The 18,634-nt window shown below is 40.2% G+C and overlaps 1 protein-coding gene across 6 annotated transcripts in view; it reads left to right on the top strand.

The window, feature by feature from the left end:
- The window catches only part of znf536 (zinc finger protein 536), a 234,300-nt gene that overhangs the window by 85,823 nt on the left and 129,843 nt on the right, over nucleotides 1–18,634 (top strand). For all 6 annotated transcript variants that reach the window (XM_055060098.1, XM_055060101.1, XM_055060097.1 and 3 more), the window contains one exon: nucleotides 1,978–2,073. The gene's annotated coding sequence lies outside the window, so the exon portion shown is untranslated. The remainder of the gene's footprint in view (nucleotides 1–1,977; nucleotides 2,074–18,634) is intronic.

Raw genomic sequence — 18,634 nt, 5'->3', positions numbered from 1 at the left:
TTTTTTTTTTTAATGAAAACTTCATTTTTTTGTTTAACTTGGTGTCAGAAGCAGCTCAGTCACTAACGCATTTTTCTTAATGTTTCAGTATAAATTCAGTTTTAATCACACACACACACACACACACGCGCACACACACACACAAACACACACACACACACACACATATATATATATATATATATATATATATATATATATATATATATATATTTTATATATATATGGGCTCCACATCTGGGTTGCAGTTACATTCTCCAAACACTTGTAGTCCTGGAGGATTTTAAGGATGTAATGGTCCAAAATCCAGTGAATTTGGACCGTTCGCTGTCTAGCAAAATGACTTTCAAACTGAGAAAGAAACCAAAAACAATGGATTTTTACTTTGTCTTTTTAGATTTTTTCCCCATATTATGTTGCAGCAGCCTCTTAAGTCATTTACTTTCTTATTTTTTAACACTGATGAAATTGCTATGTGCCTGGACTGCACGCTGAGTGGCTCCATGAAGGCAGTCAAAAACTGTACTCAGCGGGCCCAGAAAACACACTGAAAGGTTTGGATGCAATTCACATATAGGTCAATTAAATGCAACAACATCTGCTCTCTCCCTACCATTTGCATATAGCATTCATATGTTAATGATGTCCCTTGTTTCCCCCCCCCTTCTCAGCATGTGTGTACGTGCGTGTGCATGTTTGCGTGTTATTTGTTTCCCTCTTTATTTTCTGTACTTCCTACCCTCCTCCCAATTTATTTGTATCGCCAAACAAAAAGCGATGCAGAAAATTTGGATTTGTATTTCCCTTATTTGGGGAAGATAAAAAAAAAAAAAAAACACGATAAAGAGAAAGAAAGAGACGCCCGTCCTATTTTCACTTCCTCTCACTTAACGATTAAAGGGGAGGTTAGATTGGTGCCACAGTTGTTCCACTGCCATGCCCCTGATTTCTACAAGAAGCCCCTTTAACGGCAGAGAAGGCGAAGCCCCATCTCTTCCCCAAGCAGCCCTAACGCCTTATAAATCAATGATGACACAGATGGACTAGCGATAATCTATTTAGAATGCCTCACAGCAAATATTGTTGTGCAGATGATTAGATCGCCAGTTATTTTAACTCCCAAAACCTAATCTCCTGCTTCTTATAATGCCCTTCAGACGTCTTGCTGTAATATTGAGTGTGATATTTTGCTTCCTTGAAATTAATTTTGCAAAAATATGTATTTGCAAATGTATAATTTTTGCCTGTGCATATGATGGATATGTGATTTGGTGACATGACCTGCTTTAGGAACAAAAGACCCCGTGTCTTCAAAGAGGGCGGAGGAGGACCTTTAGCACAATTGTATCTCCGGGGCATTTGTGTGTGCATTAATGTGTGTGTGTTAGACTAGTCTAGCGACACGAGGGGGGTTAATGGCAATCCGGGGTCCCTGCCCCTTTTCATGGTCGATGGGTCTCACTTTAGAGTGCTAGGGGCGAGGAGAAGGAAGAGAAAAGGAGGAGCTGGGAGGGGAGAGAAAAGCAGGAGGAGTGCAGAAATGAAGTGGAGGTTGTCAGACGTGGCAACTGCTCGGAGGCCCTGATAAATATAAGCCCTTATTGATCGGTGGAAAATGAAAGATCCCCGAGTGGCGTGCAGTATTTAGCTTCTTGTCTGCCTCGCGTCAGCGGTGGCCTTGCCTAGGAGGGATAGATTTTCAGCTGTGCCTCCGGGCACCGCAGCACACTGGCTTTGATTTCATCTTTAACCTTTTTCTGCCGCGTTCCCTTGACCTCTGCAGCAGCGCTTACTGAATTTGTTAGATTTCCATCTTGACATTGATCCCCACCGCCACCTCATACTTGCCTCCCTTTCAACCTGTCGTCTTCCTAATGCTCCATCCCTCTTGTCCATTCTCTTCCTCCTCTCTCCCAGGTCTACGTTTCATTATCACCTCGTTTTCTAATCCTCCTCCTCCTCTGTGTCTCCCTCTAGGCGGCCATTCCAGTAAGCAGTAGTCGGTGAAGAGTGACAGCGAGAGGCCACTTGATCCCAACAGGTTGTGCACCAGTATGCAGGTGGTGTATTAAGGTCAGTTCACACCCCCTTAGCAAATAGAAAAACTTGACTTCACTTAGATTTTTTTTTTCCAAGCCTGTGTCTTATTTGCTTCTCACACTGTAAGTATAAAAGAACAAGACACATATACACACAGTTAAATGCACACATGCATTCACACATTCCAACTGTTCGTCATTCACCCACCATTTAGTTTTATCCCCAAAGGCACTGTCTTAAACCAAAACACACACACACGCAGTCACACAGCTACAGTACACTGCTGTTATGTGTGCAGACAGAACTTGTAACAATCTGGATTGTGATAATCTATGATAATCATCCACCACATGCCACCTAAAAACGCACATGGGTGGCATTCAACACCCACACTGGCACATTGCTTCAGCGCGCCCTGCCTCCCTAAGCCGCTCTCCCCCAATGTCACTACGTCTCAGGTCAATGTCACTGCTTATGTCCTTATTTTTCTCCTAACGCATGGAGGAGCCCGTTCTGTGACGCATAGAAAAAAAAAAGGGAGGAATCTCAAATATTGTTTGTTTAGCATTAGCGTAATTGTGTCCCACTCGTATGTCAAAGGATAGTTGAAGTGCAATGAGATCCAAGAAAACATGAATCTGTCCCTCACTCCTGAACAATGTCTCCTCCGTCTCTCTTTTTGTATTCTCTCCCTCTCTCCTCTCCTTTTGCTAGATGGATGATACAAAGCCAGCAACAGCTGTTGGCAGACAGGCCTGATATGAGAATAGCAGCATAGGATGAGCGGGCATTAAAAATTAATATGCTATTTAGCTTAGGTGTATTTTAGGTATTTGACATTTTCATGTCCGGGACAGACTAAATTTATTCATAGCTGAGAAAAAAAATAATAAAAATCTAAAAAAAAGTCATAGCGAGAATGAAGAATAGATGTGGGGAAACAAGACGAGGGAGGGGGCGAGGCGGGGGGAACACTAAGTGAAGGCCATTTTGGTTTTATGGTCACCCTGTTTCACTTTGCTTCCCACCACAGTGATCAATGTGTGTGTGTGTGTGCCCTGTATTTGATACATCGTAAGGGCCAGTTCCCTAACATACTACTTTGTGAGGACTAACAGTTCCTAATGGGGCCCAAAGCCTGGGCCCCATAATAAGAACTGCTGTTTTTGGATTATAGGTTAGTGTAAGGACTAAAGTGTGAACCTTAACCTTAACCCTAATTGACCCAAACATATATATATAACCAAAATTGACCCAAACATATATACAGATTTTTTTTTTTTTCGGTAGGAAATCCAGAGTTGGTCCACGTAACTAACGGAGTGTGCCTGTGCAACTCCATGTCGTCATACACATCCTCTCTTTGTTTCTATGTGTGGGTTGACAATGTTTAAAAGATAAAGATAAAGTTTAGACTGTTGAAATGAATGAAAAATAAATGGAAGTCGATGCAAAGTTTGTGTGGGTGTGCGTGCGTGGGCATGTGTGTATTACATGTCTGCTGCGTAATGCAGTATAAAGGGAAATGATTGAGAAGTTTCAGCCTAAATCGTCACAGTGAATGAGACGTACCTCGACATTTAAAGGTGATGGGTTGAAATTCAATTTTGTGGTGATTGTTTCCCCAGTATAACAAAGCACTTTTGAAACAATGTAGCAAAACAAAAACCAGCCTTACCTGAGACAACTTCTTGCCATGTGGATGCTTAAGAACCAAAGCAACATGAGGGATGTGAGGTCAAGCAACCCCGTCTGATAATGTCATGATAGATTCTGCTTATTATACGAGATGATGAAATCCAATACAGACTCTACAAAAAACATTTAAAAAATTAGCCGTTTTTGGTTTATCGCCGATTAGAAGCTCAGAAGAAGATGCCAACTTTAGCATTGTTAACAGCGAACAATTAGCCAGTCTCACTATTCCAACTGTGCCTATTAATCTTTTATTTCTTGTCTAGCACAATTTTGTTTTTCTAGTAGACACCCAAAATGCTGTCACAAGAAGGATTTATTATTTATAGCTGGTGAAGACTTCTTTAATGTTTTCAACGCCAAGTGTTTTCAGCCAGACGGGTGAGAAGCCGAAGTGTTAACTCCATCAAAACAGAATGACTGAATTCTTTACTTTAAAAACCCATCCAACATGGATGCAATACTGTCAAGCTTGGGGATCATAATTTATGACCCAACGATCAAGTATCATGCAAACGTCTCACTCTTACCTGCCACCAGAACCTGCCGACGTGTGGGGTACTGCCGCAGCTGGCTGGAGATTTGAGAAGACAATGAACGAGGAGAACTTAGAGAAAAGTAAGAAGTTGGTGGGCCACTACAGAAGCCACTAGCTTCTCTAGTGGCTTCATCTAGGACGGTAACACATCTCAGCAGATAAACTTTGAAAAAGGGTTTTAAGATGAAAGAAAGTACATACAGATAGTCACAATAAAAAACTCGTAGAGTAGGAACGAAACGGGGTTAAACGCTGAAAGATTGGGTCAAGTGCATCATCTACAGAGGGAGAATGTTAAGTCTCAGCCGATGGCTCCGTCCAGGAAAGTGTCACAGAGAGGCAGAACACCAGACTTGATATAGCTCTCTAGCATAGAGAGGAACAACTGGAGAGAAAATAATGTTGAAAACAGCAGCCAATAGGAAAGTAGTAAAAGAAGAAAGTGAGTAAAAGTGGTTAGTGTGTTCTCTATCTCAGGATAACCTAAGCCAGTATAACTGTAGATTTTATTAAACAAAAAATAAATAAAAAGCAAGTTTTGAGTCTAGTTTCAAACAACAAGTTTATTTGTATTGTCCACTTCAGTAATAGAGTAATTCAAAGTTGACAGGGTGTCTGCCTCACAGACTACAACTGGGAACTGGTTCCAACTACAGGATCTGCCTCTCATTCTACTTTTAGAACCTCTAAGGACGACCAATAAACCTGCAGTGTGAGAGTGGAGTGCTCTGCCAGGAACATGTGGAACAATCAGATCTCTAATGCATGATGGAGTTTGCTTATTGAGGGCGTTATATGTGAGAAGGAGAATGTGAAATTCTATTCTGGATTTCACAGAGCCAATGCAAGTTAGCTAAAACAGAAGAAATATGATCTCTCTTTAATTTCCATCAGAACTTTGTTTGCTGCAGATCAGCTGAGGGCTTTTACTACATTTTGTGGACTTCCTGATAGTAAATAATTACAGAAGTCCAGCTTTGAAGTTACACATTTATAGAATAGCTTTTCAGTGTCAGTATGGGCAGGATTTATCTAATTTTGGCAATGAAAGAGAAAGAAAGACATTCTAGAAACCTTTGACCTTTGATTATATGTTGGTAAAAAAAATGGCACCAAAGTCCTTTCCTGTATGACTGTAGGCCAATATAATTTCATCCAGATTAATCGACTGACTATGCAGTTTCTGTCATCTTAGAATTTAGAAGCAAATAAAAAATAAAAGCCATCCAGGCATTTGTCTCTTAAGATGTGCTTGTAATCTACATGGATTAATTGGATTAATGAGAATGTGAGTGTGAACATAGCAGAGTATCATCAGCATAACAATGTTTAAATGGAGATTCAGAGGTGCAGAATTGACCAGTTTAAAAAACAAAAATTACTATGTACATAACGCAGTGATGTGGTGCAGAAGGTAAACATATAAGTGACCGAAGTGTTTGGTCTGTCTTTTAAAATTACAAATGAATATTTTTGAACATTTGTTTACTTAAAATGTCTGTTTTTGACTGCTTAAAGCATTGGAAGCTCATTTCTAGTTCCAACAGAATCAACGTCTATAGCTTCTTTCAATAACCTGTCCCTGCCGGATCCTCAGGCAGCACTTCAACTCCATCTGATAGTCTAATGAAAACGGCACAAAATGAAAATTATTCTTGCAAGCTGATACTGATTGTGCATGTTTATCTTCTTTATTGTTGGCACAAGAGCCAAAGAAACGTAATTAAGTGAAAGGTATCTGTCATGTTCGCACCATACTTGTGTCATTTGTGAAATGACAGAGGAGATTAAAGGACTAGCTCCAACTTTTTGGGGACGCATGGTATAATTCCCATGTTATCCTGCTGTGTTTTTTTAATACATGTCAACCAACAAACTTGCTTAGTTGGTTTTATTAGCCTGTTAATTGTACTTTTCTTTTTTAACACAAATAGACAAAATGTATAATCTTTTTGTAAATTTTTTTCCTGCAAATGCATTAGTGTAAACACTATGAAATATACTGTTACAGCTGTAAAACAGCTTACCACCATGAAGAAAAGCTTTCATAAAACTATGTTATGACAGCTGCTATGCATAGAGTCATTTTCTGGCAATTAGAATGAATTGTTTGTCAATCAGAAGGTTGTGATTTTGATTCCAGCTCCCTCTGCTACATGTTGTGGGGTGCTTGGGAGCCCAGAGTTGCCTATATGTTTTGCATTATCATATGAGTGTGTGAATGCTTTTGAGCATAGGTGAATGTGACTTGTTGTGTAAGTGCAACATTACAACATATGACTGCCTTTGAAAAATATACCTTTCAAACCAGACTCAGGAAATAATAGCCAAATAATTCAGTCTCAGTTATTGTCTACAAATTGCTGGATTTAGAATGTGTTGCCCCTCACAATATGGCAGCCGACATGTTACAAAAGTAAGCTATTGTTTTGCTGCTTTAAACAGTCCTTTTTAAGTCAAAACACGGTAAATGACAATAATCAATTGTTTATGAGCATCAGTGATTAGCTACAGTCAGGTTCATGTTTTGTAATGGTGGAGCTCAGAGCCTTATTACCATCTAACCTTTATCTTTAGTTTAGCTAACCTTTAGCTTTTAAAAAAAACAGGACATTTTAGCACATTTCTAAGATTATTATATATAGCCCAGTGGCCAGAAGAGGAAGGAAAAACATGCCCATCAAGCAGACATGTTCACGTTACCAGACCGTTAGTGATTAAATCACTTAATGGAAAGAAACTTGATCAGATTGAACCACTGCTATCCTCAGCTCGGCTTGCTCTGAGGCCTGCCCTGTTTGGAACAGTTTTAAGCATGAGTAATACAAAAACACCATGAAATACCTGCGACAGACTGGCGACCTGTCCAGGGTGTACCCCGCCTCTCGCCCGGAACGCAGCTGGAGATAGGCCCCAGCACCTCCTGACCCCGTTAGGGAAAAGGGTGCTCAAAAAATGGATGGATGGACCATGAAATACAGAACAGAAAAATACTCAGCTCCAGGATGCTCTCCAGCTATGGAAATTAATGTGGTTCTCTTCAGTTAGCAGGAGACGGCGTATGTGTGCAGCTAGCCTCACGTTTCTTAGCGCTGGCCTGGAAGAAGCGTCAAGCTGCGGCAGCAACGTCAATTCAGCTAGCACAGCGTTGATGAAGCTATGTGTCTCTTCAGTCCTTTAGGCACAACAAATTAGAATTCTGTCAGGAACAGGAAGTGGATATTTGTTTTGATTTTTAGGTGTAAGTATTGAGTGAATTCACCGTCTCAATCAGGCACCACAAGGCGGGTTACATTTTTCGGCCCTTAGCTCCCCAATCCCTAACTCATTTAGCTTCAGTTCAGCTTATATAGTCAGCTAAATTGTAAATGGAGACTACTCGTGTGGTATATATCTCACTGTAAATAAAGTCTCATACAACACTTCACCACAATTTTGAAACCTGTAAGTGGGACATTGCAGCTTGAGTTTCTAACATGACAAATGTGGAAAAGTTTAAGAAGTGTGTTGACATTTGTGAGGAAATGTATACATTATTGTTTGCTTATATTTGATACAAGAATTCCTCTGAAGGAAATAATATTAGTGAAGGAGCACATATGAAATATAACCACTGTGGATGAGCCTCAAATTTGTCACCTGTGTGACAATAATACAGCATCGTCTCTCCATTAGTCATCTTCCACCTCTTCCCAGCTGTTCCCCTAATTTCTCACTTTTGTGTAACTTTACTCTTTCTTTGCTGCTTTCACATGTTCTCCTGCCTCATTCGCTCCATCTGCATTACTTCCACAGTTGGTAGAAATGTTCCTGCTGCAGCGCGGCACTGTATGTACGCTGACTGTTATTACCTTGGGGAACGTTTAGCAGCTCTGTGTTTAACACCATAACCTCCACTACATCAGCAGTGGCAACCCAGGAAAAAAAAAAAAAAAAAAAAACCTAGGAGGTGGAAACCAGAGATGGCTCGTGTTAGGCGAGCAGCCGACTGATCGCCACAATAAAGACGACAGGAGGGAACAAGAGAGAGAAAGAGAGAGCGGGAGGGAGACCAAACAAGTCTACTTTATTTCAACCCACTGGATGATCAGCGCTTCTTAAGGGTTGGGATAATTTCTTACGATATCTCTCACTACAAAGTAAACAGAAATCAAAGCCCTTCATGCTTCAAGACAGAAGCACTAAATGAAAGCAGCTATCTTAACAGCCTCGTTCATTTCTGCTCTTTTTTCCCCCTCATGTGCTCCATTGATTTCACATAACTAGTGTTAAGTGAAACTATTTTAGTACAATGGATCCACTTGACTTTGTGTCTGTAAGCTAGGCTGTCTTCAGCTTCAAGTACAGTCAAGTAAAACTACTAACAATCAGGCTTGCTGGATTAAAAATTAAATAGTCAATTTGAAACATCAAGCAAAGCTTTTTTTTTGTCTCTCTCTCCCTGTGAGTTGGTGCCAGTTTCTGTGGCGGTGTGATTTCCAAAGTGTCACAACAGCCTGTGCGCCTTTGAGGCTAAAACCTCTTGGCAGATGTCACTCCCTGTCATTCAAATTCCACCACCCAGCCCCTGACCGGCATATTGTACCCATCAATTGGCTCCCGTTCCAGTCAGCACCCATCACAGGACGTCCCCCATTCATCCCCCTCTTGGTTTTTAGGGGACTGGGAGCATCTTGAAATAAATGAGATCTAACAAAGAAATCAAAGTGCTGGTCTTGTCCTTCTAAGACTTTAGTACATTTGAGAGAACAGAAATTGTTGAACCAAATGTCCAGCAACCTTTTTTCGGAAACTGGAGTAGATTTCTGGGGACATCCTTCACTCGCCGTATATTTCCTTTGCATCTACCAGAGTACATGCAAAGAAACATGCCATTTGTTTCTGAGACACTAAAAATTTCTTCTTGAGACTAAATCTTAGCTTCTATTTTTAAGTTTTAAAACAAAGAAAATCAAGAGACTTTATAAACAAGAAATTGGAATCATTTTTTTAATTTGTAGTGACTTTAAGATATTAGTTTGAATCTCTGTAACAGCATCAATTCCAGCTTGTTTTTCTGCTCACAGCTTTGTTCTTCTCCCACATGCAGTGGTTGATCAAAATGTCTGCTAACTCTCCCACAGTAGAGCGAGGGACCTGCTCAGCATCAGCAGCACAGTTTTAAACCCCACAGTGGAAACACTGAAGGGAGTTAACCTGGGTAAAGAATAATCTCCTGGAAATGAAGCTAGGGGTTGCATTGTCGATGCACATCTATATTTCCACTTGCAACATTCCTGTTTCCATCTTTTTGTTTTTACATGCTATATTTCCTGGTAAAACTTGTAAATATGGAAACCAATCAATAACCTGAAGCATAAAACCTTTAGCCCTTTGCAAACATTTGCAAAGGGCTAAAGAAAATAACTTCCAGCATATTAGCAACAAGAAGCCTGATCCCCCTTGTGTTCTGTCTCCCCGCCCCCCCGTTGCACCCCATTCTGGCACCGCTCGCCTTCCTTGGCAAGTTTCCTGAATTAAACTGCTGGCTTCCTGTTCTTTTATATGCACGGCCACATCTGGGGAGCCCGCTCACAGGGCCCCGCCGCTTAATAACAATCACCTTCCCTTTCACTCGGCCCTGATTGTTTCTAATTCGCCCTGACAGATAGTAGCTGACAAGCCGCCCGCGCCTCCCTCCCTCCGTGACCTGAGCTCACTCAGCACACTTATAAGGCCTGTCATTTTTAATATTTGATTTTCACTTCGTAAAAAGTTATGTGTTTTAGAGCTGTCACAGACACCCCGCCCCCCGGATAACATGATGAAATCACTATTTGACTGAAGCAATGTCCAATGGCCACTTCTCCCTCCTCGCCCTCACCATGGCAGCTTTAGATGATCTACCTTTTTTTTAAAGCTTCATCTCCGGATCTCATCTTCCTCATATGTCATTGTTTGCTTATCTTTCTGCCCTTTTCATTTCAAAGTTTGTTTTTATGTCTTGTTAGCCCCGTCCGTCCCTGATTAGATTTTTTTGTTTTTTCGCATTATGACAATAAGCATCTAAACCCAGATTTATGTCCAGCTGCAAACATAAAACTTCAGCTTTAAGGATAGTTGTAGGTATCAAAATATTACCACTTTTCATCCATCACAGGCTTCCAGCATTATTTGCTTTCCATTGATTCCCATTAAAGAGATATGGAGGCATGTGAAATGCATATCAGGTAGGCTGATCATTAAATGAAAGGATGGATTCATCGACATCTTGACGGATGACATTTTGCTGTGCGATCCATAAAGTCCTTCAATAAAAATATAATTTGGATCTTAAGACAAAGAAAAAAATGATTGGAGGGGGCCAGGGGGAGGAAGAAAAGCACAGAATGATTGGATAATGTATGCATGGATGAACCACAGAATGCAGCTGAAGAAATGTCAAAAAAACATCCATCTTGTGTTTTAAGCATTGATTTGACCGTTCACAGACTCTGGAAACACGTCCATGTTCTGTCTTTGGACTCGGCTTTGTGCTGTGCCTGAGCAATGTCGGACAAATGTTTCAACTCTTCCAACCACCCCTACAACCCCCTCGACCCACCCCTTAACCCGCCAGTGCCGCACTTCGATATCAGGACACTGAGGTGCCCGGGGCGCACCCACTGCCGTTCTCGTCTTTACCCGACGACAAAAACACAACTAATTGGAGTACCACTGCATGTTTTCACTAAAGGCTAAAATTTAATTACATTTGAGCTGGGAAAGAGTATTTTGGGAATGTCTGTGTGTTCATTCAAACAAATGGAGCGAATGAAAAGCAATATTTGTTTTGCTTTGATTAACAAACGGGCAGGGTAATTTGTCAAGGAGGAAAAAAAAAAGAGTGGGGGCAGAAAATCCTGTTTAACCCCCAGCTTTCCAGTGGCGAACCTGTCTCACCCACACACACACACGTGCACACGCATTCACTCCATCCCTCCTTCAACATCTTCCTCAGTCTCGACACACAACTTTTGCTTCCGGCTTTGGGACTGACCTGCTGATTTTTTCTGCCCTCTTTTCCTATTTTCATTTGCCCATCTTTCTCCCTGTAGTGGCTGCTTTGTGGACCTCCTGTTCATAAATGCTTTATTAATAACTCAGTGAATAATGTAAAGAGTATTGTTTTCTCCAAGGTTGTATTAATAAACATGAATGAATTTATTTCTCTTCACCAAAGCATGATTAATGCACATTAATGTCTGGATATTGCTCACTCTGCGCTGCATCACCAAGCACGCATCAACCCCATCCCCACACTGCCTCTGCCACCAAAAAGAGAGAGAAGAAGACAACCTATCAATGTTAAATATTTATGGCATAATATTAATGGTTTTGTAAAGAAAATAACACGTTATTAATCCACTGATTAACAACTGATTAACCTTTTTTATTAAACACGTGATCCGTGCATCATCGACTCAGGATACGTCGACTGACTGCACTGCAGAATAATTATTTTGGTGTCTTTTCTAATTGCAAAACTCGCATGGCTGAGCTATGTGCATGTCTACGGGTATTTCTTCTTCTCTCGTCTTGACACGTGCACGGAGGCGAGACCCGCACGTGTGCACGCAGTGTAAAATGTATACATCTGAGGCGGACGGAGGGGGACAATAACACATGCAAACATAAAATGGCAAATTCTTTAACTCTGAGGGGGAACAAGCGCAGGCGCCCAAATTTAGCAGCCGATCTCTTTAAAACAATGGGATTTAATTCACATATCCGTTTATTCTGCAGTCACTGGCATGGGATGGGAAAGTGGAGTGAAAACACAGCTGAAGGACAAAACATTTTCTCTTTTCCCTCCCTCTTTTTTTGCCTCTGCTCATCTCAGAGCTATTGTCTGTGTATTTTTAGTTCCCGTCAACCAAAAGACAATTATGTTTTCTTACATCGTGGAGCTGACCTCAAGTTGGCAATGACAGATTAGAACGGCATGTGAATCAGTGTAGTTCAAATGCAGAGTGAATTCTCACTTACTCTGTTGTTGCATGAAGTTGATCAAATGCATCAGTGCTGGAAGAAGCAAACTTTTAAAAGGAAACTTTAAACCTCTTATTTGAAAAAAAAATTGTCTTTACATTTTTTTTACTCTATAGATGTATTTATAACAATAAAATGTCATTTTGCAAACAGTGCATATTAAGTGTCTCTACGTTAAAATAACCATTAAATTAAAAGTTTTTATTATGAGCAGATTTAATAACTGTGTTGGATCCAAACTGAAGTGAACATGATTTCATGCTGAGCAGTTTCATGTGGGAGTCGGTGCGCTTTGAGTCCAGGTTGAGTCCACCTTGTGTACGTGTGAACCTCCAAAGAGTGAAGCAACATGAAACTGCTGCTGTGCATGCCACACAAGTGGTTGCTAGCTGTCTGAGAGTGTGTGAGTTTAAGTTGAAACCACAACTTTCAATAAGATGTTTTCCATCAACATTGATCACGTGAATATCTCGATAGAGATGGTTATCGTTTTATGTCCGAGCCCCACTGTGCACCATGCAGGTCCAACTGGGATCCAGATGTGATGGGATATGTTAAGGCCTTGTGGGGTGAGAGGTGATGTAAACCATAGACAGAACAACCATCATTGTGGCAACACAGAGATGAACAAGACAGGCGTCCAGGCATGTGGACAACCATAGTTTAACCTAGAATGTGTGTTTTTGGACTATCAGGGGAAGTTAAAATACCCAAAGAAAAAAAAAAAAAAAAAAAACACCAGACCAGAGGACCTTTAAATTTCTTGTTCTTGTTTCAAGGCACCAAGACTACCAATCAGAACCACTGATCCTCTTCAAAGCCAAAGGCAAAACAAAAAAGATATCACCACTTAGTTATCCATAAAAGATTGTATTTGTTTTGTAATATTTCATTGAGCACTGATCATGTTGAGGCTGAGCATTATTTGACTGTCTCAGAAGTCCTGATAAAACTGGGATGGATTGTGTGTTTCCCATTGTTGTTTCCTTCTCAGTTTGCACCTCACTGTTCTTCATATTCCCCTCTTCTTTTTCTTTTGCTATTATCAGAATAAATGAGTCTGATACGAAAATACACAGACATATGGTTTGGCCCAGTTTATAACTTGTCGAGTTCAGTTTTGGGTCATTCCATGAAAAGATTCCTTGTGCGTGTATGAGTGTATGGGTATATGTGGGTATATTATATGTGTACGTGTTGGATTTCAGGCCTTCTTGGGAAGTGGAGGGTATTTATAGATTAGCTCACACATCTGTGGAATTCACCCTAATTAATAAGCATCACATGTAATCAGGTCTATGGCTCCGCCCACATGTTTGAGATGTAGTTCACCTGTTCTCTAAAATTACCCAAAGAAAAAACCTTTGGCCTCACTCAGGCTTTCTTCATTCAGTAAAGACACAAAACTAACACATACTGTGAGTATTTTTTAATCACTTGGGGGTTGCTAAGTAGCTATGATTGTGCTGTCACTGTGCTGGATGCTGACTCAGCACTAACTACTGAGAATGGCTATGTAAAGAGTGTGCAGAAGTGCAACTTAGGAAGCAATATTTTCTATGTTTTTATGAAGTCATTTTTTGAATCTCACAGATGCTTTCACAAGTTTCTCTGCTGTCTGTTCTGTTAGACTTAAATTCAACCTCCTGGACAGCCTGGTAAGTAGTAACAGAGTTCTGAGGAGGTTCAAAGTCAGACACAAGCAGCACTCCAATATAATCACAGGGCAAGTGTCAAGATGACAATGAGAGGACTGACATGAACACCTCACTGTCTTAACAAGCGCTGGCCAAAGTTCAAAAGCTGTTTACTCTGAAGAAACGCATCACCAGCTGTCAAAAAGGTTGGCTTGACGATGCTTACAGAATAAATGACAAGTGGATGAAAGCCATAGCAGTTCCTGATTTGGTACACTTCCAACTCTAGTGGGTGCTACAATAAGGAGATGTTCATTTTGTAAAATGAGCTCCATGTCATCCATCAGTTTTCTACACATGCTTGTCTTTGTCGAGTCATAGGGTGGAGGTGATATTGGGCGAGAGGCGGAGTTGACCCTGAACATATTGTCAGTCCATCACACCACACAGACAATTTTTAAATATTCAGTTGACCTAGCAGTTCTGTTTTTGTAATATTGGAGGAAGTACCCAGGAAGAATGCACACATGCACAGCATGAACATGAAACACAACGCAGAAAGACTGCAGGACCAGATTTGAACCACAACCTTCTGGCTGCAAGGCGACGGTGCTACTAACTGCACCACCTTGCAAGCCACTGTTGGCTCATTGCAATTTCATAAATAGCAAATTGAAATCTTCAATTGATACTGGGGTAACAATTGGTGAAAGTGGGCAGGTCTGAGAGCAAACGACTTTCGTGCTTTTTGTAAATGACTAAATATTAAAAGTTCACCCTTCTGAGCTTAAATTTACTGAACACATTCCTTAGATTGAAAAAAAAATGTTTTGAAAGTATAAACTTAAATGTAAAGAAATATTTTTCTCATCTGTTTTAGACAGTTATAATTTAGGCAGTTGACACTTTATGGTTAACTCAAGAAACTTTCTATTTTTAAAAATATGTCAATCATTAAAATGAAATGTAATTGGTCATAAAACTTTATTTTTGGATAATCTTTCAAATCTTGAGGATATTTTGCCAATACAATTTTTTCTATTGGCAAAATAGAAAGAATCTATATTTTTCCCAAAATATAATTTTTTGGCAGATTACAATGAGGCTACTAATGACTAAATAGTGAAAGGCTGGATGTATTTCTCTTTTCCAAATATTTCAAATCCTCTGCTGAACATGGGAGTATTTAACTGTGCAGATTACCATTTTCCCTTTTCTGAAATAGCCATTTTAAATATTACTATTTTTACAGATATACACTACTTGAAGCCGTGCCTTCTGTCTGATTTGGTGGAGAGAAAACACAAGGTGAACGAACAATCCGTTCTCTGCGCCTCTCAATGGCCTGTCAGTCTTCAAAGATGCATTAGGTTTGTAGCAGAACAAATAGAGACGCATCAAAACACTCCAAGCCAACACAAGTTTTCAGCAGGGAGGAAGACATTTTTGCCTCCCTGTCACCAGCTCCAGTTTGGACGTACCACCAGAGGAGTTTTGGTGACAGCCCCGTGAAGGCTGCTTTGTTTTGCTAAGTCGTCTCCATTCTTTTTAATGAGCTATTATGGTTATGTTTTGTCTCTGTCGTGTTCGTTGGCTGGCTGAGTTTCTGAGATGGTAAGACAGAGGCAAATGGGGAGGCAGTGGTAGGGGGTTGTTTGGGAGGGGGGATGGTGTTCTTTACACCTTTCTGCAGTTTTAGGAAGATGAGGCTGTTGGAGGCACATGGTGAAATGAGAAAGTAAAAAAGCCAAGTTTATACCAGTCTACCTAAATTATAAAAACAACAGGATGTCCAAGGTTACTGTATTTGCATTATATTACTTTGCTTTAAGATAACTGTGATACAATTTCACTACTTTACTTTAAACATCCAAACTAATATTGAACTGCTCTTGCACAGGAGAAGCAATAAGCTCCTCTCCTTGTCTTCCCCAAATCAAAGCTGGAGTCTGGAGGCCAGACGCCAAACTGTCTCCTTGCTCATCCACGTTTTCTTTTGTCTCCTCTGTTTGCCTGGAGACGTGATGAGCTTCCTCTTTCCTCACATGCGATAAACTGTAAGGAATTAGATGGAAGCTGATGGGATGTTGAAGGGGAGAAGATGAGGGAAGTTGGGTGGCTAAGCAGCCACTGTGACAACCCTCCTGTCAGCAGGTACTCAGTATAATTGGTAAACGGAGGCCGCGGGATGGTAGCGAGGCCCCTTCCCTTCACTCTGCTTCTGCTCTCTTCTTCTTTTTTGTTTCCTTTTGATGAGTTTTTGAAGTCACCGGGCAGGTGTGTACAGCCTGTTTTCCTTTTTTTTTTTTTTTTTTTTTTTTTTGGTTCAGACAAAAAGACAGAAGCCAAAACAAGAGAAACTAGAAAGAAAGTGGAGTGGTACATGTGTAAATGTGAGTCAGTAACACACTAACCTCACTGAAGGTAATAACCCAGGAAGTGAATGACCAAGCATGTTAATTTTATTTTGAATTCTACATTCACAAATGTGTTTTTCATCCACGTCCAACTCGTGCTTTGCTCTCAGTGCCAAGCCCAGCCAGCCATCAGGCTCTGTTTGCCCTCTAATGAAACATATTCATCTTTATCACACTCTCTCGTGGCTCCCGAACTTACTTTACAGCATAGTCAATTAAACCCTTAGGGGCCACTCTGCGCGTAAAAGGATATATAATGCTTTGACATTTCAGCAAGTCCATATTAGAAACACCCATAGAGCATCTGGGTTGGATAGGAAAGAGACATAGTCAGGCCCAGAGGTAGATGAAAGCCCGTCAGAGGGATTGGGTCTCTTGTAAGCCAGTTAGCCCTTTGGATTCAGTTACTTATGCTGATGTAAGAGGGCAATTGTAAGCTGATACTCAATCTCTCGGTGACCCCTACACTGGCTCTTGTTCTCACATTAGGCTTCATAAAGTCATATATAGTGTAACAATAGACTAATAAATAACTAATATGGACTTAACTCAATAAAAAAGTGTATTAGTGTTCTGGATTACAGTTTAGGCTTCTTACATTTTTATAGCGCATTTCTTAAGACTCCTATCTTCATTCTTATCTTGATCTATGTCTGCCAGCTTCAGTGAGGTTAGTGTGTTTCAGACTTTACAGTGATTGTACTCAAGTTGCAAAACATCAGATTTAAAACACACACTAGTCTCATGTTGTAGAGACTAACCAACACTAACCAAGGGTACTCAACCCGGACCTGGGTCTTAAAAAAACAAATATCTTGATTAAAAGCATGATAGCATGTTGGCTACTATCAAACAGCAGCAGGTTTGAACTCCTTACCTAAACTGCAGCTCTTGTTGCAGCCAGTGATGTTCACAGACTTTTGGCCATTAAAGGTTTATAACAATCTGTTCATTTTTACCTTAGCTTCATGATAATGACTGCGAACAACTGAATTCTGGAAGAAAAAAAAAATAACACAACATACCAACAACATGTCCCTTGACACTAGCATAAGCTAGTGTCATATGCTGTTAATAAGGACATGTCTCGGGATGTAATTACTCTTTAGACTTGAGAATTATAACTGTACCTGAAGCATGAGTTCTAATACTCTTAAAAACATTAAACATTTTTTGTATTACTCCCCAGCACTCCAAATCTACACTTTTTTTTATCCATTTCCAGTAAAAATTAAAGCAGAATACCACAGCTTTTTGTATGCTGTGGTATATTAGAGTAATATTAAAGGATTGAGAGATTATTGTTGAACGCTCAACTTGTTTAGAACAAACAGTTGCAGGTTTGACTACCTCGCCTAAAGCACCAGACTGGATGACATTACCCCTTTACTTCACTTACACCTGATCAAAACTACTTTTGAGGTTGCTTATGATCATCATAGCACCCCATTGAATGGCTTCAAATGTTCTTTGCATAAAAGTTTGGGTACTTTTATGTTTGGGTACATGCCTATTCAAGTCATGGCTCTTGATTGTCCCATTTTGGTATTGTCCTGCCTAATTGTCACAGCTCAAAGATTAAGCTTTTAATTCATAGATATGTCAGTTTACTTCTGAAAGAATGATAATGAACTTCCATTTGTAGAGAAAACAAATGCAAACTGTCGTATTGTAGGTTGTACGTGATTCCTATTTGTTTATTAAATTTATATCAATAGATCCTTGTGGACATTAGTCTAAGTGTGCCAATAAGATCAGTAAACTGTGTTTGGTATGCCCAGACACCAACATGGAGAACAACAGTGCAACACCTCCTTTGTGTTCTGCTGTTCTACAGGGGTTAGCTGATGCCCCATGTGAGCAAAAGTGTTTCAGATTCTCGCTGTTTGTCATCAATAGACTGCAATTCAAGCAAAAGTCTTGAACATTCTGACAGATTCATCACTACAGCTCATTTATGCAGGCATGCTGCAAACCAGCTTCTTTTCTGTGCGGAACAATAAGCAAATTTATTATTCATAAAAGCTAATGCATTGTTTCTGTTGCTTTATATGTCTGTTTTTTTTTTTTTTTTTTGTTTGTTTTTTTTGTCTTTCTCCCCAACTCGATGGTGGGCTGAAATCTCTCAGGCAAAGGTTGGCAGTTTAATGTCTGGGTTGAAAAAGAAAGTTTGAAAGACAAAGCACTATATCTGTACATATGTGCATGTGTGTAAACTGATTTAAATTGCTCTTTGAGCCCTGCAGAATGGCGCTTTAAATGTTAAATGGGGGTTGAAGCCTGCCTGAACTAATTTG

The sequence above is a fragment of the Poeciliopsis prolifica genome, unplaced genomic scaffold, assembly GCF_027474105.1.
Source record: "Poeciliopsis prolifica strain line A6 unplaced genomic scaffold, Auburn_PproV2 SCAFFOLD057, whole genome shotgun sequence".
Lineage (NCBI taxonomy): Eukaryota > Metazoa > Chordata > Actinopteri > Cyprinodontiformes > Poeciliidae > Poeciliopsis > Poeciliopsis prolifica.
Note: the sequence above shows the minus strand (reverse complement) of the source record. Positions and strands in the feature narration are given on the sequence as shown.